Source organism: Microtus ochrogaster, chromosome 19, assembly GCF_000317375.1.
Source record: "Microtus ochrogaster isolate Prairie Vole_2 chromosome 19, MicOch1.0, whole genome shotgun sequence".
Classification (NCBI taxonomy): domain Eukaryota; kingdom Metazoa; phylum Chordata; class Mammalia; order Rodentia; family Cricetidae; genus Microtus; species Microtus ochrogaster.
Genome location: NC_022021.1, coordinates 40124646 through 40136908, shown reverse-complemented (window position 1 = coordinate 40136908; position 12263 = coordinate 40124646). Strand labels below are relative to the sequence as shown.

General features: G+C 35.6%; 1 non-coding gene across 1 annotated transcript; it reads right to left on the bottom strand.

Moving 5' to 3' along the window:
* Positions 1-872: 872 nt before the first annotated feature.
* LOC113457182 lies at positions 873-979 on the bottom strand. The gene has a single exon (XR_003377807.1). It is a non-coding gene; the product is annotated as a U6 spliceosomal RNA (small nuclear RNA).
* Between the last annotated feature and the right edge of the window lie 11284 nt (positions 980-12263).

The window sequence follows — 12263 nt, the reverse complement described above, 5'->3', positions numbered from 1 at the left end:
TGTTTTATCATTCATATTTTATGACTAAGTAGAGTAGAGTCATTCATATTTTTCCTTTAAATTGTGAAATAAAACAATTGGTGCACAATTAGGAATTCATTTAGATGCCTAAACTGCTTTTAAGATATTTTTGTTCTCTTTAGGGTGCAACTATAACTCAGTGGTAGAGTCTTCATGAACCATGCATGAGGCATGAGGTTCCACGCTGGGAACTGCAAAGATGTTTTCATTTTACAAGTGGCCTGCGGCTTTTGATTGATCATGTCCTTCAGTTTTATCAGCATCTATCAAAATTTAATAAGTGAGATGGCATCAGAACTACTTGTGAAATCTGTAAGTGGTCTATCATTAATTTTTGCATCCTTTGGTAAACAGAATATGATCAGATGATTTATTCTGGCTTTGCTGTATTAGAGCACCTATCCAAATGGTATATCATGAATGGAGGTTCTATCTGCATTTCTCTTTTTCATAAACAGTGTTTCCATTTCTAATATTTTCTTGGTCTTTCTTAGTGTTTATTTATTTTTAAAATTTCATGTGTGCATTAGGAAATTAAGATTGGAAACATTGGGTATTAGTGGCAAAATCTGCAGAAGGCTCATGGTGCTTGCTTTTATTGTGCACATTTGCTATTTATCGGCTGTGCATTTGTTCATACCTCTATTTTCTGTAACTTATTTTGGTGTCATAGTTTCTCAGTAGGTCTTACTATATTAGAAAATTGTCGAGTCATTTCATTAGTTTAGAAGCACTTTGTGCTGAATCTTGCAAGGCATTTCTAAAATAGTTCTGGAAGAATTTAAACCCTTTCCCCATTCCTTTTCCTCTTTGTTTTTTTAACCCCCTTATATTTTTTTATTATTTTTGTTTTAAATATGGAACACTTCATGAGTTCACCTGTCATCCTTGTGCAGGGGCCATGCTAATCTTCTCTGTATTGTTCCTATTTTAGTATACGTGCTGCCAAAGAGAGCACTCCCTTTTATTTGTAATACTGGGTAAGGATGGCAGAAACTCACACATGGTAAGCAGAAGCCTTATCCTCAACCCAGTTTAGATCCCTTTCCTCTGTCTTTTTATGGCATTGTGTGTGTCAGAGAGAGACTTGCGCATGCCTGGTCACCTACTCCCAATCCTTTATTATTTTTTTTTTTCAAGATAGTCATGGTTAGTTAGTCAGGTTGGCTTTCAACTCATGGAGATTTAATTATTTTATAAACGTTTTAGGTCTGCAGGTAGGCAAAAGTTCTCAATTCAGAACATATCCTACATAAAGGCTAGAGCAGCAAATGGAGAGGTAGGAGTGAGAAGACCTTCCTCTTGATACAGAAGCAGTCAAAGCTAAGAGGCAGGGAAGATATTCCCTAAGCGCTCACCCTGGCAGCTTATCCTGGATGTGCTGTGTTCTCATTGTGAATGGACTGGATTTCTACTTGTATATGGTTTTACAGAAGACTATTCTTTGACAAGTCTTCCCAGAAATTAAAGTATTTTCAGCACTATGGTTTGCAGAAGGAAGTACTGAGAGAATTTTCAGTTTTGTCATCAAGAATAGAACCGGAAAGCCAGATAATCACTGCCCAACTCCAAAGAGCAGGAGGCTGAGAAGCCAATCATTTCAAGATCCACTAAGAAAGTCTGAGCTTATGCCGATCATTTTAAAATACACTTTGTGTAAATTCTCCCTTGACATACTACAGGAATGCTATGTGAACAGAATAATACTTTCTTAACACTGGCTGTCCAGAGTTTTAGAAGTTTATATCTCTTGTGGGTATTTGTTTCACATTTCATTCTGAATCGGGGTGGGTGGCATAATATCTGAATTAAGCATTTATGATATGGGCATTTGATTGAAGATTGTTGTTGTTGTCACTTTTTTGTTTTGTTTTGTTTTTGTTTTATTTTTTTCATTTTGAATTGCTTTCTGTTGCATTCTGGGTCTCATTACTGGTCAGGTTTGTTTCTGTTTCTTACTGCAAATTCTTATCCCAAAAAGGTTTCCGGGGATTGTTATTCCTGTTTCATTTTCTAACTCATCCTTTCTCATTTTTTTTTTTACTTTTTCCTGCAAGCATTACTATTTTAGAGTACTCAAAATGCTGATTTTCACACAGTTGGTTTATGTTAAGCTTCTAAAACTTTGTAATTTTCATTTTTACCTAGTAGACTTAAACTTCACTGTATTCACTGTAAATCATTAAATTATTTGTCCTTATATAAATAGTCAAGGAAATTTATGTATAAAATTGAATGACTAAACTTAATCAGAAATGTTTTCAGCTCTCTGAATACCAACCCCCATTTCTCTAGGTTTTGTTTTGTAAACTCTCCCCTGTTAATGGTCGTGGAAGCTTTTACCAAAATTTAAATTTCTTTATGTCAGGATTTGTAGAACCATAGAGTGTGTCATTTAAAATTCTGCAAAATTTCAAGAAATACAGTCAAAAAGTCAGTGTAAAATTTGTCGCATTGTAACTGTAAGGATAAGTAGTTAAAAACTTTTATAGATAATCTTCATTTGCTAGGCATAGCTTATATGTAACCTGGATTCAACTCTCATTTGGGAAAATAGATTATTTTTATTAGACCAAATAAACAACACTGGGCATCCAAGATGGTTTGCTTTATTTTATTTTCCTTAGACTAAGCAGGCAACGCTAGGCTTCTAAGCTATTTTGGGTAAGGATTGAATTTTTTTAAGGTTATCGTGATCTATTCAGCCGAACAGAAACCGACTTAAAGATATATGTCAAATTGTTTATATCTTTGCTAACTTTGTCAAGTATTAGTTATTTAGAAAAATTATGTCATATGAGAAATTGTGAAATTTTTTTAAAGGTTTAGAATAAAAGAATCAAGAAAAGAAGGTTCTCTGATCCTCTGTGTACTGTAGTTAAAATTTTATTTTGATTTTAAAGGATCTTAAATGCAAATGTTATACATTTTAAGGTTCAAACTTACCAGACAATGCCCCTGAAACCTCTCAGAAAAATCTGGTAACCATGGCATTTAAGATGTTTAATGAGAAGGTCACCTCTATCCTTTCCTGGTATTGACAGAAATACCAGCTTCTGGCAGCAACCCTGATGCCTCCTCCAAAGAAGAGGGGATACCACCCAGCTTCACCATGAGCTTGCTTCAAGCATGGCAACACTCAACATTGGCCAAAATACTGCCCTTCATCTTGTCAGCTGCTAGAAATCTGCCCATGTTGCAGAGAAGCAGGAACTGGAAGGTTGACTGATTTTCTGTGCCTCCCCAAAATGGGTCACTTCTCCTCCATAGGAATATTTTTCAGAACTACTAGGTCTGGTGACAGATGATTGGCCCTGTCCTGGGATGTTAGCCTCTTATAAAACCACAAGGAGGATCCTACAGTAACTGACAGTCTGATTGATCTGAGTGCCCTGTATTAGGTCAAAGACTCCCAACCTGTTGACTATCAAATAAAATCTGTTTCCCACACATTACTGCTCTCTTCTCCCTGAGGCAGTCAGACAGTTTGTTTCCTAAATAAAGCTTTATTTTTCTCCACAGAGTGGTCCACTTTTGTGATTTGATTGCACGACTCAATCTTATACTAACATAATGCACATAACTATTTATTACTCTTAATTCTATTAGCAATAGAATACATATTCTGAAGGAAAATATTGTGAGGTTTCTGTGAAGGTTCTTTATTATCTAACTTTATTCTATTTTTGTTTCATGTGAGATTATGCTCAATGTGTACTTCAAAACCTGTCTGTCTGGGAGCTACATGAACTCTGAAGTCTCTTTCTTTGAAAACTGGAATGAAATGAAATGCATCCAAAAATCCTGTTTAGACATTTAAATTTGGACTATATAATAAATATTGTTTCTCTAGGTCAACATAGTCTAAGCTCTCAATATAACTAGTAATGTTAGTCATACTAATAAAATATTAAAAATGTAAAATATATGATTATATATTCAAATTTTATTTTTTAAGCCACCAAGAAAGCAATAGTCATCCAACTAATGGATTTAGTTTTGTGAGCTTTTACTGACCAAATATCTTAGGGAATATTTTCCTTGTGTTAATTTTCCAGTTAGTTATCTTAGCTTTCATGGATGGGCAAAATTTTGCCTTCAAGCTAATTTTTCTTTCTGAAATAATCAATAATTAATTTATATGGTCTGTTAGAAGGTGATAAGAAGGTAGAAAAAGTAAAAAATATTGAGTGAAATCACAGACTACAAAGTCCGGAATTCTGCATAGGTAAAAACATTTGTAGACAAATAAGGATGAGCCTTCAAGATAAAAGTTATGTTTGAGAAATGGCTTGACAAACCTAGTTAGCAAAGTTGCATTTGGGCAAATTATTTGTCTGGCAGAATGAACAACTAAGCATCTGTCTAGAGTTCAAGGAAACAAGCCAGTGTTGGCGTGGTAGAACAAGTAGGAAAATTTGGGATTAGTTCTCTGATAAATAGCAGGGCTTTTCTGTTAGTCTTAGCAGACACTTTTATCGGGATGAAACGTAATCCTCCATGGGGCATTTCTAAGATATTATTTCTTTAGGAACTGGATATATTCTGAAGAATTTCTCCTCATGAATGGGTCAGTGCACATGAACAGTGAAGACATTCAGAAAGGGATTACTTTTTCCATTCATACATGAGGTGTCCATCTTTTTCCAGAGAAGAAGAATAAATAATAGTAATTCTTTTGTGTAGAAAAGTAATACACCTTGATGCTGCTTTCCTAGAATGGGATTATAAAAATGCTAGGTTGATACTGAACTCTCCAGACAACAGAATTGTGAAAAATAGATTTCTGCAGTTGACAAATTAGTCACTTTTGGCTGTTTAGATACAGCAGCAGTAAGAGAGAAATGATCACTCAGTGTTCCAGTTTCACTGTTCTTTCTACAAAATTTATCGACCATGAATTTGCCAGTAGAATAGTAACAAAAAAACCTATTTAAGCTTTAAAAGGATATCTGTGACTGATCTATGGAAAGAAAGAATCTTATTACAAGATAGCAGAGAAACTGTAAATAAAGCAGCAAAGATCTATATGCAATCAGTGAAATAAAATCTGCATATAATATGAGTAATTTCCATGTATTTTTGAAAATGTCAAAAGCTGTAACAATACTTTTCTATAGACAGTATTTATAAATATTTAAATAATTTGGGCTATTTGACCTCCTATCTATTCATTGGCAGATTCATACTGAACAAGATGAGCTAATCTTAATAACATTATTGAAAAATCTATCAAGAGTGATTGTTAGATTATAAATTATGCGCTAAAGTTATAAAATATAGAGATAATTCACAAAGGTGAATTAATAGTATAACAAAATTGGGTGTCTATATTTTTAAGGAATCAACACACCACATTGAATATAATAAGAGACAACAAAACTGTCACACTGAAATAGGACAAGACAAACATATGGAAGGAATGGAGCCGAGGGGAAGAAACAGTTTTAGAATCCACTCATCCATACATCCAGGAATCCCATGGAAGCACTAACCTGTAAGCCATAATATAACTCAGTCATTTTCTCTTTTTTACTTAATTTGGAAAAGAAGTTTGTCAATCTTGGATTTTTCTCAAAGAACTAACACATATTGCTTCATGATTCTTTGTATGGGTTTCTTTAAATTTCATTAATGTCAGCCCTGATTTTTTTTTTTTGCCATCATCTCCTTTTGAGTGTGATTTCTTTGTCCTCAGACTTTCAAGAATGCTGTTAAATTGCTAGTACGAGATCGTTCTAATTTTTTTTTTTAATGTAGGCACTTAATGATATAAAACTGCCTCTAGGATTTTGTTGTGCATTTATTTTCATTCAATTCTAGAAAAGTCTGATTTCTTTCTTAATTTGTATCTTGACCCATTTTTCATTCAGTGGAGAGTTGTTCAGTTTCCAGGAGTTTGTAAGTTTTTCTGTTGCTTCTGTTGTTGATATTGGGTTTAATCCATGGCAGTCAGGTAGGATACAGGGTATTATCTCAATTTTCTTGTATTTTTTGAGACTTTATTTGTGTCCAAGTATGTGCCCAATTTTGGTGAAAGTTTCATGTGGTGCTGAGAAGAAGGTATGTCTTTTCTGTTTGCAAGACATGTTCTGTAAATATCTGTTAGGTCCTTTTGGTTTAAGAGCACATTAACTTCCACATGTCTTTGTTTAGTTGTTGTCTGGATGGCATATTTACTATTTAAAGTAGAGTTTTGAAATATCCCACTATCTATCTGTGAGGGTCAATACGTAATTTAAGCTGCAGTAGTGTTTCTTTTACAAATTTGAGTACACTTATGATTTGTGGCATAAACATTAAGAATTGAAATGTCCCCTTGAGAGATTTTTACTTTGATGAATATATGTCCTTTCTAATCCCTTGTGCTTAATGATGGTTTGAAGTCTATTTTGTTAGATAGTAAAATGTCTATACCAGCCTGTTTCTCAGGTACATTTGCTGAAATATATTTTTCAACCCTTTATTCTGAGGTTTATCTATCCTTGGTGCTAAGGTGTGTTACTTGGAAGGATGAAATTGGTGTTTTAATCCATTCTATTGATCTGTGTCTTTTTATTGGGTAATTGACATCATTGATACTACAAATATGAACCAAATAATTATTGTTCATTCCTGTTTTTGTGGATGATTCTCTCTCTCTCTCTCTCTCTCTCTCTCTCTCTCTCTCTCTGTGTGTGTGTGTTCTTCTTTTGACTTTGCTGGTCTGAGATTATGTATTTCCTGTGTTATCTTGTATCTAGTGAACCTTCTAGTGCCTTCCATAGTGCTGCTTTCGTACACCAACATTGATTAAATTTGTTTTTATCATGGGATGTCTTTTTTTCTCCATCTGTGGTGACTGAACGTTTTTGTGGGTGTAGTAATCTACACTGACATTTGTGGTCTCTAAGAGTCTGTAGCACAGCTCTGTATGTTCTTATAACTTTTTGAGTCTGCATTGAGAAGTTCAGTTCTATTCTAATAGGGCTGCCTCTATATTACCTTTCTTTCACCAAATGGCCTCTCTGGACCTCCACTTAAGAACACCCAGGACACATGCTTGATTGACCTCAGCAGCTTTCCTTAGTTGTAATTAGTTCCATAATGTCTTTTTTCTGTTATTTATTCCAGAACCACATGGCAAAAGTTGCCAAGTTCTGTCACTTACTGCATTAGAACATGGCCCCTTTGTTCAATAACTGCTCCACCAACCTTCTGATTTTGATGGTTTCCTTCCTGCTTAAACTCAGCTTCCTTAAAACTGGATTTTTACACTGGGATGGTTACCAAATCAGAGATTCACCTGTCTCTGCCTTGGGAGTGCTAAGAACAAAGGCATGTACCACCACGCCAGGCTCTTAAGTTTTGTTAATTCCTCTTCACAAGTTGGAAACTTAGCTCATTAGGATATTTCCCAGAGGTAACCACTCTCTTTATTCTATTTCTTAATCTATTTTTCTCCTCGGAGGAAGGTCTTAGAAAGCTCCATTCTACTCCGTGGAACTTCTTTTCTCCTTAAATTGTACATTTTGTATTTTTCCTTGCTCAACTTGCTCCTTTTTCCTTTATAAATCTTCATTAGAGTTTACACTAGTAAATACACAGCAGGGTCTATAATAGGCTGCTTTGAGATTTCCTTAGCCAATGCAATTAATCCAAAGCCTTTAACTTTAGACTCAGGTAGATCTTTTGGATATGGGGGAAAATGGTCACATTCATCACCAAAACATCACAAGAACTAACTTTAAGCAACATACAAAAACCTTTCTTTTCTGAAACATCTTGAGCCAGGCCCTCACAGTTCACATCACTCTTAGAGCCACTATATTCCAAGCTCCTACAACTATGGGCCATAAAACAAGTACTTAAAGCATTTAAGTGATTTTCTAATTTACAGTCCCAAGGTCCATATGCCTTAAACAATAACATGGCCAGGGCTATTCAGCCATATCCCAGGCCCTGGTAACAACTTCTGTCTTAATGTTTCTATTGCTGTGAAGAAACACCATGACCATGGCAACTCTTATAAAGAAAACATTTAATCGGTGTGGCTTAGTGTTTCAGAGGTTTAGTTCTTTATCATGATGGCAGAAAGCATGGTGGCATGAAGACAGACAGGGTCCTGGATAGGGAACTTGGAGTTCTGCAATTTGATCTGCACATAACAGGAAGTGAACTGTGATACTTAGTGCATCTATCACATCAGAGACTCAAAGCTCAACCCTACAGTGAACCATTTCCTGCGACAGGGTGACATCTACTCCAATAAGGCTACACTTCCTATAGTGTAACTCTCTTTGGGCGCCATTTTCTTTCAAGCCACCACAGTTTGAGTTTCTTCTCTGGTTCTTAGGAGAGTGCTATGGCTGTGTGTTTCTTGGAGGAGAATCTTCTGTGATCTTGATGGGTATGGTTACTGATTACATAAATGCTCACATAGTATGTTTTAATGTGTATTACAAGCTATATTGTAAAGTTTAAGCATCTTTCATTCATTATAATATCTGAGTTATAGTAGCTATATAAAAAGTCTGAAAACAGTCGTTAATTTTATTCTAAATTTGAGAACATTCATTCACTAAATGTGGAGTTATAGTATGTTAGTAGGAACAGTAACCTATTTCCAAAGTGTGATCTTTATGAAGTATATCTTAATGTCTCTGATTAAGTGCAAGGTTGAACAGGGTGTATCATTCATGATTGCTGGCATGGAGTGAGATATTGGTTTCCCATTTAATCTCACTGTTGCACAATTTCTAGCTGCAGTGTTATAAATTGTTATGTCAGTCATGGGCTTTTCGTTAATATTGTGATTGGTTGAAACTGATTTTGGATTAGATATTTACCAAGTGAACTGTTCAATACCAATAGTATTGCTATACTATTTCTAGTGCTGAGTTGAAGCAGTCTGCCTCTCACAGAATGAAAAGAATGACAAGTGGCCTATCAGAGACTAGAATTCATTTTGCAGAGCTCTCAAATGAAGCAGAAGATATGAGAATCAACTTCATCAGCAAGTTAACAACCACTTGCTGTCATCACTTCTTTTCATATTTCAGTGGAAATTATGAGACCATAAATAGCATTAAATTCAGTTGACTCGAAGTAAAATATCCAAGTGCACATATTCTATTTCATTGTTTTATGTGTATTCTGGCAGATTAAAATGGAGATGATGTAAGGCACAGAATTCATGATGAATTTCGGTTTCAGAGAGTCAACCACTCATGCTGAGAATCTCTTGTACTGCCCCTCCATGTTCTTCCTCTTGTAGACTACCGGTGTTTAAACTCAACACAGAGAATTGTTCCAAGACATTCCAACTGGACTACAAACCCATATTATAATGTTTTTATTGAAATATATGTAATGGTCAAAGGGAGTTAAAATTTCTTCAAAATCTCTCAAAGTTGAAGTGATCTATAGGTAATTATACAAATATGCGTGAGTTCTGAAATACTGTGGACAGGAATCAAGATCAAAGTCACCTCCACTGATGTAACAATCTGAGTATGTGATGAGCTGACCAAGCTTTTCCTGGTCCAAGTTTGCTGCATAATGATCTTGACATGGTCATAAATCTATCATTCCTGCACCTTCACCTGTGCCTAAGAATAAAATATGACTTTTTGTGCTATGAAGTGGCACTGCCACATTTGAATGGAGCAGAAATGGGAGGGCATGGAAAACCTCCCAAAGAGGAAATTCCGGGACAATTATCTGGCTGTCTTTCTTTTCCATCTGCTCCATTTCCTTGCTGTCCGATTACTCATGTGCTCATGTAGCAAACTGTCCCAGAAGGTGACATGTAACAGTGATGTGGCAGGTAGATAAAAAGAGCATTAGTAAATTAACTGGCATATTCTCCTAAACAGCCATAGTTTGGTGGTCCTTGAACTTTCCATTTTCTCTATAAATTTATCTGACATGAAATTTAGAACTGTTCAGGTAGAAGAGTCAGTTTTATTCTAATGAAATGTATATCACTGGCCACAGCAATCTGTCTTTTAGCTAGGAGATTCTCTCATAATGATTCTGTATTCGCTGGCCATTTAGTTAAAAATATACTATTGTAATTTCTGGGTAGATGGAAAGTTCAAAGACAAAATACAACAATTTATGTGTATATTAAAAATGCCTTAGGGTTCAAGAGATGGCCCAGTCATTGAAAATGTTTGCAACACAATCAAAAGAATCTACAATTTGATACAATCACCCATGTAACAAGTTGTGTGTTATCTTTTATAGGCATTTAAGCTAAGTTCCTGAGAGGATCATTTTGGCTTATTGGCCACCAAAATGGCTAAAAGATGAGACCTTTAGGTTAATGAAAAGACACAGCCTCAGAGTAATTGGAGTGCAGTTGTGACAGCTATTCTTATCAGGTGTCTTGGCATAGGTGGCAAGAAAGAACCTCAACTGAAGAATTGTCTCCATCAGATGGATCTGTGAACATGTGTCTCCAGAATATTTTATTGACTGCTAATTGTTCAAAGATGGCCAAGTCTACCGTGGCTTTTTTTTTTTTTTTGAGTTATATAAGGAAGCTAGCCGAGCAGAAGCCTGAAGCAAGCCAGTAAGCAAGTTTTCTCAATGTATCTGTTCCTGTGTGAGCTCCTACTGCCCTCAAGAAAGTCAACTAACCTCTTCCTTCTAGTAACTTTTGGTCAGTGATTTACACGGCAACAGGGAAACAGACTAATCTAGTAATCAAGAAAGATGCCCTCCTTTGAGCCCCTCACATCAGTGTACACAGAGTTAAGCAGCTTCCCAGAGCACTGAGATTCATAGTGAACATACACCACCACACTTTAACACCTTCTTGTATACTATGTTTATTTATGGAGTATGAAGTGAGGTTAAACATATTAATATAATGTAAATTAAACAAATCAAGTCAGTTCACAAACATATTTTGTGGTGAGAACATTTTAAACTTACCCTTGACTATTTGGAAGTGTTTTTAGTTATTTTATTTCATACAATACAACATCTAAAACCTTATTTTTCCCTAATAAAAGAAGTTTTATATCTTTTCATCATCTTACTTCTTCCATTCCCAATCCCATCTGCAAATGCAACACCATGCTCTAGGTTTTTATGACAGGTTTTGATGTGTGATATTCACCTCCTTTTCCTGGATAAAAAAAGAAAAAAATACAAAGGACCAGCACATTGATGGTAAAATCCAATTTCATATGAAACCTCGTCTTCAATTTGGTCCTGAGTAGAATACTAAAAAAGGTATTGTATTTTATTCCCAGTGTGTAGACAGAAGTTTCTGCCCTTCCCAGTCCCACAGCAGTTCAGTCCCAAAGAAACACACAGAAGCTATTTTAATTACAGCACTTTTTGACCTATTGCCTCAGGATTCTAATTCTCACATCTTAAATTAACCCATTTCTATGAATATATGTATCACCAGAAGGCTGTGAATTACCAGTAAGGTTCTGGCATCCTTCTCCTTTCGGCAGCTACATGGTGTCTCCCTGACTCTGCCTTCTTTCTCTCTGCATTCAGTTTAGCTTTTTCACCTATCTCTATTCTACCCTGTCATAGATCAAGCAGCTTCTTTATTAACAAATGGTAATAAAACATATTCACAGCATACAGAATGGAATCACCAGTGTTTCGTAAAGTACGCATTGTTGGTGAATCCCTGGACAAGTTGTGTGGCATGACTCTGTGGTAAGGGAGTTCACTGACTCCAAAGGAGTCTTTACCAAGTTATGAGATGAACGTGTTGATGGTGCGGGTACGTCAACAGCGCAGGTGGAAGAAATAAATTAGGATTGTGGCTAAGAAGTGTTCCATTTAGGAATCATGGGACTCTGAAATCCCTTTATTTCTGAATAAAATTTTAAACTATTCTTTGTCTCGGCTCTGTTTTTCTAATCCATAAAATTGAGATAAAAATAGGGGTAAATAAGCCAGGCGGTGGTGGCACACGCCTTTAATCCCAGCACTCGGGAGGCAGAGGCAGGCGGATCTCTGTGAGTTTGAGACCAGTCTGGTCTAAAAGAGCTAGTTCCAGGACAGGAACCAAAAAGCTATGGAGAAACCCTGTCTCGAAAAAATCCAAAAAAATATATAAAAAAGGGGTAAATAAAAATATCTCAAATAATATAATGCACATTAAAGTACTTAGCAGATAGACTGACAGAGTACACAGCAGATGCATAAAACACTGGAACCAGAGCAATTAAAGCAGTGTTCTACTTGTGTTTTCTAAATGATTTGTATCTATTAAAATAATCAAA